This window comes from Cupressus sempervirens, chromosome 2, assembly GCF_028749045.1.
Source record: "Cupressus sempervirens isolate cs-2001-9-10 chromosome 2, ASM2874904v1, whole genome shotgun sequence".
Classification (NCBI taxonomy): Eukaryota; Viridiplantae; Streptophyta; class Pinopsida; order Cupressales; family Cupressaceae; genus Cupressus; species Cupressus sempervirens.
In genome coordinates, this window is record NC_143119.1 from 675966359 (window position 1) to 675985527 (window position 19169).

General features: G+C 34.1%; 1 pseudogene; it reads right to left on the reverse strand.

Moving 5' to 3' along the window:
- LOC149575167 (uncharacterized) overlaps positions 1-18835 on the reverse strand; it is a 44264-nt pseudogene extending 25429 nt beyond the window's left edge.
- Between the last annotated feature and the right edge of the window lie 334 nt (positions 18836-19169).

Here is a 19169-nt window from a genome sequence, read left to right on the forward strand (position 1 = left end):
AAAATATCTAGTGATATAGCACTATCTCAAGTTGAGTTAGCTAAGAAATTGGATAGAGTAAATATTGTACTTGGGAATATATTATCCCTGTACAACAAGTTGTGTGATTTTTCCAATTTCACATAAGAGACTAGCTAGAGAATAATGAGCTTGGAGAAAAATCTAAAGATTTCTAGTATGCAACTCCCATCTAATCCAGCTAAGAGTAAGAAGCATTTTGCTCGAATGCTTCACACACAAAGAGAATTAGCTCTCTTAATAGCAAAGGAGGCAAATACAAAAGCTAAGTTGATGCAAATCCAATCCTCTATAACCCCTCACTTGGAGGTACTCCATAAGGAGAAAATGTATGCAAAAATAGTTCTCAAGAAAGATTCAAATATTTCTACCTCTAATGGACTTGTATATCTAGGAGCAGAGATTGCCATCCAGTATAAGTCATTGGACATTGCACTAGAAAATTGGGATGCAACTTTGAAAATAATCTTGGAGGTAAATAGAACATTTTTGGCTAAGATTAGTATTACTCCATAGAACCCTTTGACATCAATGTCAAAAATAGGGAGATAAAGCAAGGGAGAGATATATGTATAAGGGGAGATATGTATAAATGCAGATACTATGAAAGAATGCCAAATTTTGAATCATTTTTTATTGCATTCTTTCATTTTTGAAAATTGAGTGGAAAGACTATAAATAGTAAAAAGGGGGGAGCTAAGTAATAAGGAGAAAGGGGGAGATGCAAAATTTTGAACTTCACACAAATTAGATACAGCATATAAGCTCAGAATGTAGACATAAATGCTTAGTTACATGTTTTTGACAATCATGTCAAAGGAGGAGATTGTTGGTCAAAAGAATAGTCTTGAAAATTGAGTGTCAACACACTTAACCATTTTCACTATGTATTTTGAGCCACAATTGGTGCTGAGCAAGTTTGACTTTAGTATGTGCCAAGTGATCCAAGAAATTTTCATGTGTCGAGTAAATAAAAAATGTTCAGATGCTAAGTAATATAGTATTTAACAGGTGTCGAGTGAACCAAGAAAGTAATAGACACTGAGCAATACAGTGTTTAACAAGTGTTGAGAAAACCAAGAAAGTAATAGATGCCAAGAAATCTAGGAATTATTTCATGTCGAGCATCAGTAATGTAATGAGTGTCGAGTAACTCAAGATCAGCAGAAGAGTTTGTGCTTTCACAAACTAAGATGTAAACTATTTTTGGAGCTGACCTAGAGAAATTTTGAAGGTGAAAAAGGATAAGGATGAATCATTTACATTCCTTATGAAATCAATATGCAGCCAACCATAAAAATGGAGAAGGCATGCAGCTAATGAGAAAAATCCATGGTATGAGTCAGAATTTGAGATTCAATATGGATCATAGATCCATACCTAACCCTAAGTCTTTGCATTATTTATAAGGAGGCCAAAAACCTATTGCATGTGTGAATGAAAATAGTGAATGGGGAGATTATAGAAAAATTTTAGTATGAAGAAGGAATGACTTAGAGGTATAGAGCAGCAATTCCATATCTAGTTGATCAGAACAGCACAAGGGATAAAGAACGCATACAAAGATCAAATCAAGCAAGGATCAGAATGGGAAGAGTAGATCTAGTACATGAACCCAGAAATTTGAGATTGTATTCAATTAGGTCAAATGTTCTAATACTTTCTCACAACTATATTAGATGCTAAAATCCTATATTGATAGGTTAGCTTAATAGCTAGGTAGAAGAACCTTTGGAGAAGGCAATTGAAAATCCTATGTATTAGGTGGGTTTAAGAACCTATTGTAAATCCTTTAATAGGGTGACACTTCATGTAAGTGTTTATAAATCTTCTAACCAGGTCACTATTGATATAGTGTAAAGCCTTTAACAAGGTAGGCCTTTCATAGGGTAGACCATCAAAAGTGGTTGAACATTGATTGCTACAGTGATTTTTGTGGGTGTCATCCCCACCCTAGTTTTACCTTCTTATTCTTGGAGGGTTTCTGGGTTATCAATTTTGGTGTTATGTGTTGATCCATGATTTCATTTCATGTTTGCTTATATGTTTACATACATGTACATTGCTTTCAGTTATGTGTTAATAAGGGTTTAAAAGGATAAAAATTGGTTACTTTTGATTCACGCCCCCCCCCCCCCCCCCCTTAGAAGTACTCTTCCCATTTGAACATTCCAATAGGATGGGGTTGAAGGAAAATGCCCCCATGGGGGTTTTTGATGGTAGCACCCCCAAAGCCAAAAATGCCCTTATATTGTAAAATGCCTCGACTACTATTTTTATATTATTCTACCCCTAGTTTTTTAAGTGGAAAAAGCTTGTATAAAAAGGCTTAGGGTTAGGTATTTCATCATGAATGGTGATATCGTAGCTTCTTGTGGTAGTATTGAGCTATAAAGGATTACAGATTATAATCAGGTTGTAATCACTAGATAATAATAATATTGGACTTGTTGTTGGTGGACATAGCCTAGGGATTGGGTGAACCACATTAAATCTTGGTGCCTTGTGTTCTCTTTTATGTGATCTAATATTTTTTGGTATTGGTTATATTTGTATGTAACTATTATTTCTATCTAAGGATAATCCTAACAAGAAGTAGAGTACAATTTGGTATTCTTGGAACTTAGATTTTTTTATCTATGTTACCATCAATACCAAAAGGGGATATTTTTGTCATAAATTCTAATGATACTACATTGGGGGAGTATCTTGAGCATTGAATAATATTGATATGTTGCATTCATGATTGTATTTGTTATTAATGTCAACATAGTAGTAATTGTGTTACGACTAGAAGAATAGCAGTCAGTAATCTTAGTACGTACAAAAGTTGAGGAAGTTTCAAATGATGCATAGTTAAGGACATGTTCCTAAGGTTGTCTAGATGACATGGTTCAAATGACTAAGTCTAATTCAATGTTGTATGGAAGTTACACCTATTTTACTAGAAGCAATGTAGAAATAGAGCATTGGAAAACATAGTTTTGATGGTTTATCATTATCTTTCATCTTAGATGTAATGAAAGTGATGCAAAAATAAAAGTGATAGAGGATTATTGTATGGTGATGCTAGCATGTGCACAAGACATGGTTTCACACATGTAAAGTTTTGTATAGACTATAAGCTGATGCTGTTGTTGTAATTGTGAATTAATTCATTATCTTATTTTATTGAACTAAGAAAGCCTCAAGGCTAACTCAAGGAATTATTATGAAGATATTGTATAAAGAAAATTTGTTTTCCTTGTTTGAAAAGAGACTTGGATAGAGAGGATCAAGAGGAATGAAAAGTATTAGTATGTAGTTCAAGAAGGAGCATAATGCTTATTGAATGTATGTAAGAAATCCAAGAGATCATTAGATGCGTAGTACGAGATCTGGTTACAAGATTTGGAGGAGTAGAAGTCTAGTTGATAGGATAGAGATGGAGGAAGGAAATACATTTTAGTTCTATTATTCTACAAGGAATAACACAAAGATCATTTGGACAATGGGTTCTTTGATCTTAACCTTGAAGCTATTTGAGCAATGGGTCTAGCTATCTTCCACAACTCCTAATAAGGTTTAAATCTCCTAATAGGAATTTAGAGTCTCCTAATAGGGACTCATATGTACTAAATGTTGTAACAGACTCCTATAAGGGTCTATCCTCTAACAAGGAATATTTATATTAGTACATCATCTTGTGGCTACCATCCCCACTAGGGTTTTCCCTCTGATAAACGATTTCACTAGTTAACATATTTGGTGTTAATTGTGCATGAGTATCTTGTTGTTGTTTCAGTTTATATTACTCACATGGTTAAGTTTGTTTAAAGTTAATTTTTGTGATGATAGTTCTATATCTAATTCACTCCCCCCCCCTCTTAGTTATATCAGTGGACTATATATTCAAACATTTTCCTCATAAAAAATAATTAAATTTTTTAAATTTTTTTGGTAATATTACATATGATCTCTTTTGAGGACCCTTAATTTGTATTTCTTATAAGGTCATAGGACCCTTAAGCATACATATATTAGTTTTAAAAGATTAAAAAGAGTCATAGGATACCCTATCATCCCTTTTGAGCCATTCAAACATATTATCTATGTCCTTAGGGGTTCTTTGGATCGAATGGATCAAAAGGGGTCATAGAGTACCCTATGACCCCTTTTGACCCATTCAAACACATTATCTATGTCCTTGGGGGTTTTAGGATTCTTAAACATACATAATGTGATCAAATGGGTTAAAAGTGATCATAGGTTACCCTATGACCCATTTGAACACATTATCTATATCATTATAAGTCTTAGGACCCCAAAGAAGACATAATATGATTGAATAGGTCAAAAGGGGTCATAAGGTAAGCTTTAACCCCTTATGATCCATTTGAGAAGATTTTCTATGTTGTTAGGGGTACTAAAATTCCTAAGTACACATAATGTGATCAAAAGGGTCAAAAGGGGTCATTTGGTACACTATTACCCCTTTGATCCATTAGAAGACATTATCTATGTACTTAACAATCTAAAGGAGTTATGGGGTACCCATGACCCCTTTCAACCCATTCAAACATATGCGATATTTCCATAGGGGTCCTAGGAATCCTAAGGACATATATGATCATCGAATGAGTTGAAAGGGGTCATAGATTATCCTATAACCCCTTTCAACCCATTCAAACATATTACATATGTCATGAGTGGTACTAGAACCCCTAGGGACATACGTTGGCATAATTGAATGGGTCAAAATGGGTCATAGGTTACCCTGTGATCCCTTGACCCATTCAAACGTATGTGATATGCGTGTAGGGGTCCTAAGAACCCTAGGGACATATGTTTTCATTGTGTGGGTTAAAAGGGGTCATAGGTTTCTTTATGACCCCTTTCAACACATTTAAACATATAATGAGATATGTCCTTAGGGATCCTAGGACCCTTAGGGACATATGTTGTCATCAATGGGTTGAAAGGGATTATAGGTTTCCAAGTTACTCCTTTGGACCTATTTGAACATGTCAGATATGTCCCTAGGGGTCCTAGGACCCCTAGGGACATATGTTGTCATCAAATAGGTTGAAAGGGGTTATAGGTTTCCCTATAACCCACTAGTACAAAAATAGCAATATATGACTAAATAAACTACTAATAATTTATAGATATATGACCAATTTTGATGACATGACCATTGGTAGTTTATTGTCGATCATTAATTTGCAACCAAATTTATGACTAAACTATTTTAATCATTAGTTTGGTCATTTTTATCATTGATTTGGTTGTTGATTGTTGTTAAATAGTAATTAATTTGGTGGTATATTTGGTAATTTATTTGGTAGTTTATTTGATTTTTGATTGTTATTAAATAGTAGTTTATTTGATAGTTGGTTTGATAGTATATTTGGTAGTTAATTTGGTAGTACATTTAGTAGTTGGTTTGCTAGCTTATTTGGTAGTATATTTAATAATATATTTGGTAGTTTATTTGGTAATTTATTTGGTAGTTCATTTAATCATATTAGGGCACAATGGAATTGAACCACCATCCTCCTACTTGTAAAGCAGACGCTCTTCCATTGAGCTAGTATCCTTTAAAGAATAATAATGTTTTTAAATAAATAATATAAAGATCAAGAGAATGTTTTCATTGTAAAATTCATTAGATGTATCTTGTTCCCATCATTATAATAAATTTGTGAAAAAAAAGACCTTTATTTGTGGAAACAAGGGAGAAAAATAAGTCTTTTTTTTTGGATGACATTCTACTACTATAACAAGTTCTTAATTGTTATATAATTGAGAGGAATTGATTTATGTGAAGCTTCATCCCATATATAAAATAAATGTACCAACCTCTAGGAGAGAGAAAAATATTTATGACTATTTAACAATAAGTACCTTAAACAACTAGTGCTTACATCTGGTCTTAAGACTTTTCTTCAAAATAGGTTCCTATAAAACCAATGCCAACTTATTTCATTATCTTATGTTAGAATCCATTTCATTATGTTCTAATACCTTTCCAATCATATTTAACATGTCTACTATAAGCAATTGCTTGTACCAAGTGAGAATGCCACTTCAAATCAATATCATAGGTTGAAACACCAAAATAGGTAATAGAATTCTCCCTATTTTTCTTAATCGAGTATAAAAATACCTTATATCTTTCTTTAGCTCCTTTTAGGAAGTGATCATTAGACTATGTTCTTGAGAGACTTGTAGAGAAACAAATCTATTAAGTAAAAATGAGAAAGTTGTTGGTTTAATGTTAGTTGTTGAAGCCATAGTTACTATAGTAGTTATTAGATTGAAAAAAATGAGTTTCATGAAGCTTACCAATATCTACTAATAACTCACACACCACATTGTGGATTCAATGTTTCTTTGAGATATGTGGTCAAAAAGTTTGAATCCTCTATTTGTGCATCACATTTATTTGACCATTTCTATCAAAGGGGTTGTAAACTAGGCTTTTTGTTTATAATACCACTTTGATTGAAAAAAATTGTACAAAAGGTCATGTTCCCTAACCTTTTTCACTCTTACATACTTGTATACCATACCATTTTGAGATCAAATTATGTCAAATGGTCTGCATGCAGTGTAGGATTATATATTTTATAAATTTCCCACATTTCATTCATGAATTATGTCAAATCAAGGTTGTACATCTAAATTCCATTTTGTCGATATTGAAAAAACTTGCAATCATAGTGATTCAGATATTTAAGTTAAATTTTTAAAATTTTGTTGTTCTCAAATTAAAAAAAATAGTTTTAATATGAAGCTCTTATATATCTATTTATATATAGAAAATAAGACAACATGCTCACACATTATTGATAAAAAGAGGATGTAGAGAGTTAACAAAAAATATATATAATTTTTATCTCTAAAATATTAGTTGTATAGCTTCAGTATTAATAAAAAAGGTTGGGTGTTCTCAACTACAATTTATGGTAAATTTTGATCTTATATTTAATTATGAAGATGACGGGTGTTTTCTGGGTGTTCTTGAATAATATGGCATTTTCTTGCCAGAAAATTGTATTAACAAGGGTCCATGATCTTTTTTTTCTTTTCAACTAAAACAAATTCTATATATTTTTATGGAAATTGATTCTTATGAACAATTGAAAAACATACCTATAGTTGTTCTTCATGTTTTCCATAATGTGGTAATCTAGAGCTTTTAGCTTACCTACATTTCCTTGCAATTGTAAATTTGATATTTCATGATGACAATTCTACTCTTCTAGAAATTAACAAGACTATAATGTTACTCTTTTTGAATAATTTTTAACCCATAGGCACTCATAATAATAATAATTTGAACTCTTATTAGTTATGGTGACTCTTCTTTATATTATTTATGTTATTTTTTACTAATGTGCCAATGACTCTTACCTAACAATCATGATTTTCAACTAAAATAGATAGCAATCCAAATAAAAGATAATTGTATAGCCAATGAGATCAGAAAATCTTATTTTGATAGAGATCAATTGAGTTTTAGTTCTTACATCATATAGAAGATTCATGCCATACAATGTCAAAGCTCATGCAGTATGATGAAGATTTATATCATACAACTGTCTCACATAAAGAAATCCAACCCAATAAAACTATGCAAAAGAAGTGATGCTACAGATTTTGAAGCAAATAGGAATGACTCTAATTTTTAAAAATGTTGCTAGAATTGAGGAATGATTTTGTATGAACATGGATGGATAAGGTACATAGAGGTGATTGTGATTGTAGTTTACATAATCATGGGCAAAAATAGAAAAACATGTAAAAAATTATTTTAAAAACTAATTTCTCAAATGTTAGTTATTTACCCCATTCAACTACTATACATTAGAAAAAATAGGGTTTCTAATGATCTTATTTTAATTTGAAATATATTTATGGCTTCCTAGTCAACAAGAAAAACATATTATAACAAAAAAATAGTTCCCCTACAAAATTTGTGCAAGGGTTATAGAACCAAAATATCAGAGTTTTCTCTAGGAATCATTTTTTTTTAAATTATGTGTATTTCTTGTATTATGGTATATCGGTGGGGGGCACCATTTCCATTGCAATTAATCTTGCTAATATATCTTCTAAGGACTATAAATGTATGACCTATCTAAGGTTTTAAACTTGACAAAGCATGCACATCAAAGTGGAGATTGAATAGGAATAATCTTCTCAAGGCATTTCATCACCATATGGCCTCAATTTTTTGTACATTGTGGGAAATTTATATCATACCACCAAATAATTTTATGCTCTATAAGGGTTTTCTTTATCATTCAAACCATTTACCATTCCCAAACATAGGCAAAATAATCTCTTGTTATGGCACGATCCATTTTTTTAGCCTTGTGAAGTGTGAGATGTATGTTATCCATATTACTTGACAATATTGTTACTTTACATGGCTCAATCCATCCCATGTTGCTACTAGAGGTGAAAAAAATTCATGTGAGCCTAAGTTAGAAGTTTCTACATAGAAATCTTTAGTTAAGGACAGAGAAAGAAGCAAGGTTTAAAACCACAGCAAATTCTAAAAAGAAAAAAAATAGAAGTAATAAAATAAGAAGAAAATGAGAAAAATTAGATTTCCACAATTCATATAAACAATTTTTTTTTCAAGATTTGATTGTGAACATTTATTTACCATTAATGTTCTAGATCAAACTATATGATCCATCATCTTCCTTGGCTCTCTTGTATCCTAGTGATGGATCATGTAGTGTGATCTGAATGTTGATGGTAAATAAATGTTACACAGTCAAACTTAGAAAATATAATTCAAGAAGAAAATGATTAAATTCATTTGCAATACAATTAATCCCATTAGTTCTAGTACAAATTACTTTTGTCACTATCAAGATTGTTACTTACTATCAAGGTCATGCTCACACTTGTTGCTCTATATGCAACAAAAATGTCCAAATTTCAAAACGAAAATGAAAATTAGAGGATCTTGAAGCCTCAAATCTATTTAGGAATAAAAACTAATGTGACTCATGTAAAATCAAGCTGTTGATCATCACATTAAACTTGTAGATGATAGTTTTGAAGCTAAGCAAAAAACATGACCACAAATTGCTCATTTCTCCAATTTTAAAGATCGTAAGAGAGATCAAAAGAATTCAAAGGTAGATTACAATGATCTTATAATATGTTAGAGGTACAAAATATACAAATCCCATGTCTCTGAAAGAACTCCACAATGGATGAGTAACAAAACAAAACAAAAAATTGTTCAAACATTGTGTGAAATTTGGAAAAGAAATATGAGGATGACAAGGGAAAAGTTGAAAAAATATTTTGTGTAATTTTCCTCAAAATGCTAAATTTATGAAAGTATGATATGCATATCAGAAAAATTGCTGAAAAAGCCTCTAGATTTAAATGCTCTCCTATAAAAAAAAGAACTGGTTGAGCTTTAAGAATTGTGTTCTTGTAAATTCAAATTACAATGTATGGAGTTTATGGTGTCAACATAAGGATATGGAACTCCATATTTTGGAGGTAGGTTAGAAGAATTATCCTACTAGAAAAAACCCACTAGAGAAGACCCCTAAGAAAGGGGGCCATTGTATCTAGTTCATATTATAGATAATATGTTATTCCTCCCATGCATATAGAGAAAAACACTACTTCAACATTTTTGACATTCAAAAGGAGATATCAATTCACTTAAATTTACTAAAATGAATAAACAACTCAAGGGATGATGTAAAGATCAATGTCACTTCATTTTCTTAAAATAAATTGAATACATTAGAGGAATTTATTTAAAAGGGGACTTATGAAGCACTATGCAATAAATCAATTTAATACATTAGAGGGGATGCATTTAAATTAAATTCAAAAAAATTAGGAAAGTCAACCTATTTAATTAAATAAGTAGAGGAACATGTAAAAATATAATTACTTAATAAATAAATAATTATAGTATCAAGGGAGTTATTATATGAATTAATATAGCGTTTAGGACAATTTTAAGTGTCTACATTTTCCCACTTTGATGTGATGTCAGTATGATATTAGATTAAAGAAAAGAAAATATACGTTACCCCAGAGAGGATAGGAATCCTATAATTTGCATTGTAGTGATGACAAGGGAGGAGGGTACCCCCTTGCAAAAATGGAGCAAAAAATAAATTTTGGGCAATTTTCATGAAAAGGATTTTAGAAGAAAAGAAATGGTAGGAAAAAGACATAGATGAACATTTTGCATGACTTGAGGACAAATAGGGGTTGACATGGTCAAGGTAAGGGTACAAGCTCAATAGGGGGCCTTGGAGGGCTTATATAAGTCTCCAAGGGGCATAAGGAAGAGTCATGTACACACCTAGAGAGCATAAAACTAGAGTAGGAGATGGATTTGATTGAGAGACTACAACTTGGAGAGCACGTCTAAGAGCACTAGAGGTCAGCCAACATGAGTCCACTAGTAATTCAACCATCCCTACTTGTTAATTTTTTTATTACACATTTCATATTAGCATTTATTGTGCATTAAATAGGGAGAAAATGGGGTTAGGGTAGAGATGATAGTTCTCCACTCTGTCATCTTCATAGATGACAACACAAGGTAAAAAAGCACCACAAAGATGATAGGACTCTTCTTGTCATCTTCAAATGCAACAAGGTTCATCTTGTCATCTGTGTAGATGCTAAAGTGGGAAAAAAAGTTGGGAGCTAGGGTCAGAGATTATGATCTTCATTTTTTCATCTTTGAAGATGACATTTAGAAGCTGCCAACAAGAAAACTAGCATCTACATAGCTACCGGAGATGCCAAGTTGGCATCTTCATAGTTTGTCAATTGTGCCAATCCACATCTATGTGGATTGGCATCTTCTTTGATATGGATGAATCAACAAAATTGAGTGACAAGGATGATCAGGGGGTGAACAAGGTATGATGCCATGCTTATATAAGAAAAAAGAGTAGGAAATAAATGATATACTATCTATGCTACAAATGGTGACAGTGACATTTTGTTCATGAGAGCACTACCTAGTGATGATGGTAGTAGGAGAGACACTCAAAAAGGTAGAGTGGGGTCATGTGAGACTATGCAAGTTAGAGCACATCCATGAGTGGCCGGATATGAGGATGCACTTAGCATAGCTTTTGGCACTAATAGAGTGGTGGCATACACCAACCTCAAGCTTCCATGTGCTAATTGGAGAGGTGATAGTGACTCTTATTGATGTGTGGCAGTTTCTCCAAATGTTAACCCATAGGAGATATCTAGCCTTACTGATATGGAGGATGGTGCCACACCATGCTGGGCATGGATTTTTGATCACCTAGACATGAGTTTTGAGCAGTCTTTTATAGGATGATTCTCTAGTCTTCTACTAGAGTCAAACTATCTTAACCAAGTTATATCATGATCTACACATGTGTGCCTATAAGACACAATAGACAATAGATCTAGGATTGACATTACTAATGTTGTGGTCATGGGAGCACATAGGTGTGATGCACCCTATTACAAGGAGAGAGACTCGATAGTATGGGGAGCCTTATGCATGTTGGTATAGGCCATCGATCTAGTACACCTTGATCAAGTTAGTTAGATTTTGGAGGAGATGTCTAGATGAGATTATCATGTTTGACTGGACACCATATAATGGTGGTGAGTGGTGGGGGACTACATTACCAGTAGCGGGAGAGGATGATAGCAAGCATTAGATCTACCTTCCATATACATAGATAAACTATTAGGTGATCAATCAGGCCGTTCATATTATTATACAATACATGCCCTCTAGGGTGCAATGACAATTTGGAGAGGTTCAGGATACTAGACTTGATAGATTTCTATATCTAGTGGTATCTTGAGAGTATGGGAGATTATGGGGTCATGGGACCACTATAAGATTGGATAGGATGTCATGTCATGGTGTATAGCTAGTACCATGGGTGCATGGATAGGATCAAGGAGCTGCAGGGATGACATCTACATACACATAGTGGTGGATGGCCCATCATCTAGTGTGACTCATAGTACTAGGAGCACCACCAGCAGTAGAGCAAGAACAAGGTGAGGGAGATGGGATAGGAGATGGGGGATATGTAGTGGTAGTGCCACCACTAGGGCAAGGGGCATAGCAAGGTCCTCAAGGGTGCAAATTTTATCAAAGGAGAGGACCAGGACCAATAAGTCCACCATTAGTGTAGGGGTCATAGGTACATGCACTATAAGCACCATAGGGGCCACCTCAGTTTGATGATGCAAATACAGTTAGGGTTAGGTGGGATAACCTTTCGATAGAGGTTTCCTATCTATAGGGGGATGTACAGGCCAAGTGAGCAAGGGTAGATAGTTCCTAGGAGACCTTGGTAGCACTGTAGGCTAGGATAGATGTAGGAGAGTTCAGTGATTTTACCATGCACACTAAGATAGATGAGCTGAATGAGATAGACACTCTACAATAGGAGATGGCCACCCTATAGGTAGAGAGGGAGACTTAGCAGAGGTGGGTAGATGAGTACTATAGCTAGTGAGATATTTCCCAATAGGTGGTATAGGTTGGGGGGATGGTGATGATGATGTAGGAGGCCCTAACTACACACTAACATGAGGCACAAGCAATGCGAGAGGCAACCTAATACAAGTCATTGTATCATGATGTCATGCCAATTGATTAGCATCAACTAGATTTCTAGGAGGTAACTAGCTCATGGACCACAAGGGGCCAATAGAGGTTAGAGCCATCAATTGGATAGGAAAGGCCTCCATGAGGAGGAGGTACAGGAAGGGTAAGGCCCTCATAGCTAGTTACATGATTTAGAGCCTTTATTTTTGACACAGTGATGTAGATGCAGTGAGTTTTTGAGGATGCATTATGCATGATGATACTACAAGATTCTTTAGTTATACGGACTGTACATAGACACTTATTATGTTTGATATATATGACATGATTTGATGAGCCTCTATTTAGATGTTTGTATTGACATTGTGATGTAGGATGTGTGTGATGTTATGTTTCCTATGATGCATATATGATGACTAAAGTGTGGATGATTAGGTCCTATGGCGATATAAGAGGTGTATGCATTTTGTTATTTTACATGTATGGATTTACTATATACTTTGTGAGATGTATCATGATATATATGTCACTAAATGCAATGGATATAATGTATGTACTTAATGGATAAATGTAATGAACAATGGGATCTAATAATGAATGAAATGCCTAATGCAATGAATGTACTAATATGACAAGGAATGTACCCTAAATGAAAATGTTAGTAACAGAAAAAGATACTAATTATGAATGCAAAGTGAAATGATGAAAACTTAAAGTGTAAATATGAAATATAAAAATGTAATATGAATGAACCTAATGAATGGACATGTGTCAAACATTTTACTCATAGGAATCAAGTAGCTTAGCATAGGAGGGGGGAAACAAATAGAACCCTTGTCTCAAGTAGTGTGTAATGAAATCCTCTACTATATGAATCCTAACTACATGATGCCAAGGGATTTAGTTGTGTTTATATGGGAGAGCACAGTTTGATTTTGCAAAAGGAGTTATGCACCATATGCTATAGAAGCATAGATGACAAGATTTTGTTGCATGGACTAGACTCTCAATACAATAGATACTTTAGGATGATAGATGTAGTTTGCATAGTAATGATGGAACAAATGTCATATACACATTTGGAGAGGTGTAGGCAAACCCAAAGTTTTTTTATGGATCATTGGTGGAAAGTCTACTAACCCATTGCCCCTAGTGAGTAATGCATAACCATAACTTGAAACTAACATACATGCACTAAAGCGTAAAAAATAGATCATATCGCAAATGACACATATAGTCAGTTGGAGCCATTTAGATGATACCAAAATATGGAAGATCAAGGCACACCATAAAAGGCTACTACTAACACATAAAATGAAATCAACCAAAAGAGACAACATGACCAAGTAGTCAATTAGTCTATAGTTCCTGCCAAGAACATTAAGTCCCAAAAGTGAAAGTTGCTGTGCTATGTGTAAGAAGGATTTATTCTATGAAAATGTGTTTGTCTGATGCTATTGCAAATGTTTATTGGAAAGGGCTATGAAAAGAAAAGATTTCTCAAATTGATAAGTCTTAAAGGTGATTTTGTTTAGGTTTTGTTGCAGTCACTGTTGTGGGAAAAAGCTCAATGTAATGGGATTAGGACAAATACTTGACAGCAACATGCCTCAGAGACTAGAGGTTTTTTGAAAGATGGAAGTGAATGGATGCCTCACACACAATAGATCTTTTATTCGATGCATGAAAAGCATGAGTCAGCTAGGACTTCTACACAAAGATGGGATGAAATGGGGGAATGCAATGAAGTGAGATGAGCGTTATAGATAATAGACCAACAAAAAAAATTTAGGAACTTTTTTCTCTATTTAGTCTTTTCTTTAGGAACATTTTACAAATGTTTTTGGAGTTTTCTAATTTTTTGATTTTTTTGGAGTTTTATGGAACTATAACAACACTGTAGAGGAACTATAGAACTAAAGCATAGAATTTCTTGAGGTGTTGGATATTTACGGGCTTAGGGAGTAGATCTCCCTTTGAAGTGGCAATCTGATATGCCCTAGAACCATATTTGGCTATGATGATAAATAGGCCAAGCCAATTAGCTTCAAATTTTCCTTTCTTTTCATAGTTCTGGAGGTTCATCATGTTATGCTACAAAACTAAGTCACCCACCTCCAATTCCTGAGGTTTGAATTTTTTGTGAAACTAGAGTTGAAGAAAATTTTGATACACATGGAGATAGTTTATGGCATTGAGGCATCTTTCATCAAGGAGTTATAGCTCTTGCAAGCAACCAACTCAATATTATTCTTTGGACATTAGATTCTTGAGAGAGATTCTAAGGGAAGGGAGCTCAATTTTGATGGGTAAAATAGCTTCAAAACCATAAACAAGGGAAAATGGAGTGGCTCCTATGGGGGTACAAAAGGAGGTGTGGTAGGCCCAAAGGGTGGGAGCAATTTGGAGGTGCTAGTCATGGCCAGCTATAATAATAGTTTTCTTTAGGATTTTCAAAATGGTTTTATTGGTGGCTTCAACTTGGCCATTGCCTTGTGGGAAGTATTTGGTGGAAAAATATTAGGGGATTTTGAATTTCCTACATAATGTGGCAACTTCCTAATTTTTGAAAGGAGTTCCATTATCAGTCATGATGTCCTGAAGGATACTGAAATGATAGATAATGTAGTTCAAGATGAACTTCAAAACCTATTTCTTGGTGGTGTAGGATAAAGGAATAGCCTCAACCCACTTTGTGAAGTACTTGGTGGTGGCAATAATATAGTTGTGGTCATTTGTAGAATTTGAATATATTTGACCAACAAGATCAAATCCTGAGCAGGAAAAGGGCCATGGTGTGATGGTTGGTTTGAGTGGGAGCGTATATCAAATCTGTATGTTGCTAACAAGGAACACATCATTTTACAAAATCATAGGCATCCACTTCCATAGTAGGCCAATAGTAACCCATTTTGAGGAGCTTTGGCCATTGGAATGGGCACCACAAATTCCTTGGTGAACCTCTTCTAACATCATTTGGGCTTCATTTGAATTGAGACATCACAAGAGGGTCCATTAAAGTATTTTTAGAAATGTGTATCACCTAGGATAGTATATCGGCAGTGTGATGGATGAATATTTTGCTTTAGTTTGTGGAAAGGAATATGGGGATCATTTGTGATGAAGGTAGGGAAAAAAATTTAAAGTCCCATGGATACTCAAGACCAAAAATCTCACACACTAGCTTTGATTCAGGTTTCTCATAAGTAAGAATAAAAATATTCTTAACAAGAAACTCACACTTAGGACTATACTTAAGCATGGCAATCATGGAGGCAATGGTGGCCATAACATCTTCTACTTTGTGATTAGCCCTTGGTATCTACTGAAAGACTATCTTAGTGAAGTGTTGTTTAAGATCCTCAACTATCAGATGATATGGAAACAACTTTTCATCCTTTGTTTCATATTCATTTGTGACTTTCCTAATGACCAATTGAGAGTCTCCAAAGACAAGTAGGCTTTTAATATTCCATCTGATAGCTTGATAGAGCCCTATTACTAATCCTTCATATTCAACTATGTTGTCTGTGCAAGGGAATGAAATTTTATAAGACTTAGGTATAAGGTCTCCTTGTAGTGTAACAAACAAAATTCTTGCCCCTGATCCCTTTTGTATGATGGAACCATCAAAGTATAGTTTCCATTGTGTAGTAGGGGTAACAGTCATAATTGTGTCATCTATAAAATCAACTATAATAGGATGGTCTCCTTGAAGAGGAGCTTCAACAAGTTGGTATGCAATTGCTTGTCCCTTAATGGCCTTGTGATCTTTATAGAAAATGTCAAATTCACTTAAAATCAAGACCCATTTTGCAGCTCGACCAATGAGCGAAGCTTTTGATAGAAAATACTTGAGGGGATCTATCTTTGCAATGAGATGTGTAGTGTGATTAAGCATATAATGGTGTATTTTCTATGTGCAAAAAACTTCTACCAAACAAGCTCACTTAATAGTAGTGTAGTTCAACTCATAGCCAACTAATGTTCAACTAAGATAGTATATGGCTTGCTCATTACCTTTGTCATCTAGTTGTGCTAAAAGAGAACCCAAGGCAACAAAAGTGGTAGAAATGTATATAACCAATGGTCATCCTATAATTAGAGGGACTAGAACTAGTGGATTAGCCAAGTATACTTTAACTTTCTAAAATGCTTTCTAGCATAGGCAATCCCATTGAAACTTAGTATCTTTCCAAAGCAAATGTTGGAGTGGATGAACCTTATCTGCTAATTGGGGCACAAACCATCTGATGGACTGTAACTACCCTTGAAAACTAAGGATTTGTTTCAATTTAGTAGGTGGAGGCATTTCCATGATGGCTTTCACTTTGGTGGTATCTACCTCAATACCTCTTCTTGACACTATATATCCTAACAACTTTCTTGATTGAACCCCAAAAACACACTTCTTGGGATTAAGATAAACTTTGTATTTCTGCAGCATTTCAAAGAAGGTGGTAAGGACAACAATGTGGGAATCACATGTCTTATATTTTCCTAGAATGTCATCAACATAGTCCTCCATTATGACACGTAGAAGATCATGAAAAATTATGGTCATTGTGCATTGATAGGTGGTGCCAGCATTTTTCAAGCCAAAAGGCATGACTTGGTAATAAAAGGTTCCCCATGGGGTAGTAAATGTCATTTTATGTTGATCTTCTTCTGATATTTTGATCTAATTGTAACCAGAGAAATTTTCTATTAAAGACAACATTTCATATCTATCAATCAAATCCACTATGATGTCTATGTTAGGAAGTGGGAAATCATCCTTAGGACATGCGAGATTCAAATCTCAAAAATTTGAACAAATGCAAATGCCCCAAATTCTTTTCCTACAGGAATAATAATGGAAACCCACTCAAGATAATTAGTAGGTCAAATGAATTTTGCCTCTAGCATTTTCTGTAGTTCTACTTTGACCAAAAGTGCTACCTTAGGATGCATCTTGCGTAACTTTTTCTTCATAGGTTTACTCTTTGGATCTATTGCTAAGTGATCCACAAGTAAATTTGTGTCTAGGCTAGGCATGTCTTTGAATGTCCATGAAAATTTGATTTTTTCTTTTCATAGGAACTCAATTATCCCTTTTTTTTCTTTAGGACTTAGGGTAGCAATAATGTAGGTGATTTTTTGATTATCTACTATTCCCAAATTAACTAGAATTGTGTCCTCATTCAATATGGATGACTTTTTTTATGGTAAAGATCTAAATGGTAAGTTATTCTCTCCCTCTTCTAGTGCCTCTATGAGGTTTTCACTAGAAGATGTGTCCTTCATTTTGTCTTTTTCTTATCCAAAAGTGCTCCAAAAGAGTTTTCACTAGAGGATGTTTCCTCTATTTTTTAATTTTTATTTTCTTTTTCACTTTTATGACTAAGAGAGTTGACTTGGATACCAAATTAGGCTTCCTCATTGTATTGGATCTCATGTTCATAATCTTGGAGATTCTTAAGGACAAATAGCATCATCACTACTTTGTCAGAGTTATAGATATTAAGAGTTAGTGGTGTGTCTTGAAGATCCCAATCTATCATGTTAGGGTTAGTGAAGGGTAGGTTGGTGGATGAAAGGTTGGCTATGGTAATGACACGGACATAGTTATCTAGGTCATCCTCAATGTATTGGAAGGGTACTTCGAAGAATTCCTCCTCTTTAGTCTCAAAATTAGGTTAAACTATACAATAGTTGTCAGCAAAGGACACCTTTGGTTTAAAGGAGCCCAAACCATGTCATTTAGGATATCTATTAGCCTCAAGGGGTTGTTTGATTCCATCTTCTTTAGGTCCAAGACTAGTACCATGATATCCCATGTTTTCAATGATGGGAGGAGCCTTGAAAAACTTATCTTTAGGGAATTCCACATTATATGTTTCCATAAAAATATAGCCAATCTAAGATATTAGACTCCATGTGTTCATTGCTAAGTGAACCCCAATGTTCAAAGGTTGTTTTATTAACATGCATAGTATCCTTATTTGTAGAAGGTGGTATTTGGGAAGGTTTTCCAAAGGATCAGGGGGAGAGTGCTAGTTGTCCAACTCACAAAGCATTTTCAAACTTATACGTTTGCATTCCTTGGTTAGAAAAAGTAACCTTATTCACTGTAGTATTGACCTTAATATCTTCAACCTTCTCTTTTCCTTTACAGGAACTAGAATCAATATTGGATAACTCTAGTATCATTGTGGAAGGTGATTCCATTATAGTGAGAGATCTAGGTATAACCTTAGCAAATTCATTGACTAGACAATAATTTATTGGGGCACCTTCTAGTCTCTTACAAAAAGAAAAAGGCAAAGGATCACCCAGAATTGTAACCTCTCTTCCTTGGTGGGGGAATTTCAAGCATTGATGATATGTAGATGGTACCACTTTGAGTGTATGTCTCCAGGGTTGACCAAGAAAGATGTTATATAGCAAGTCCAAATCTAGGACATGACACTTAGTATTTATCATCGTTAGCCCAATTTTTAGCAAGATGATAACTCCTTTTGATTCTCTTTCTCTTTCATCATATACTTTAATTTATATCCTT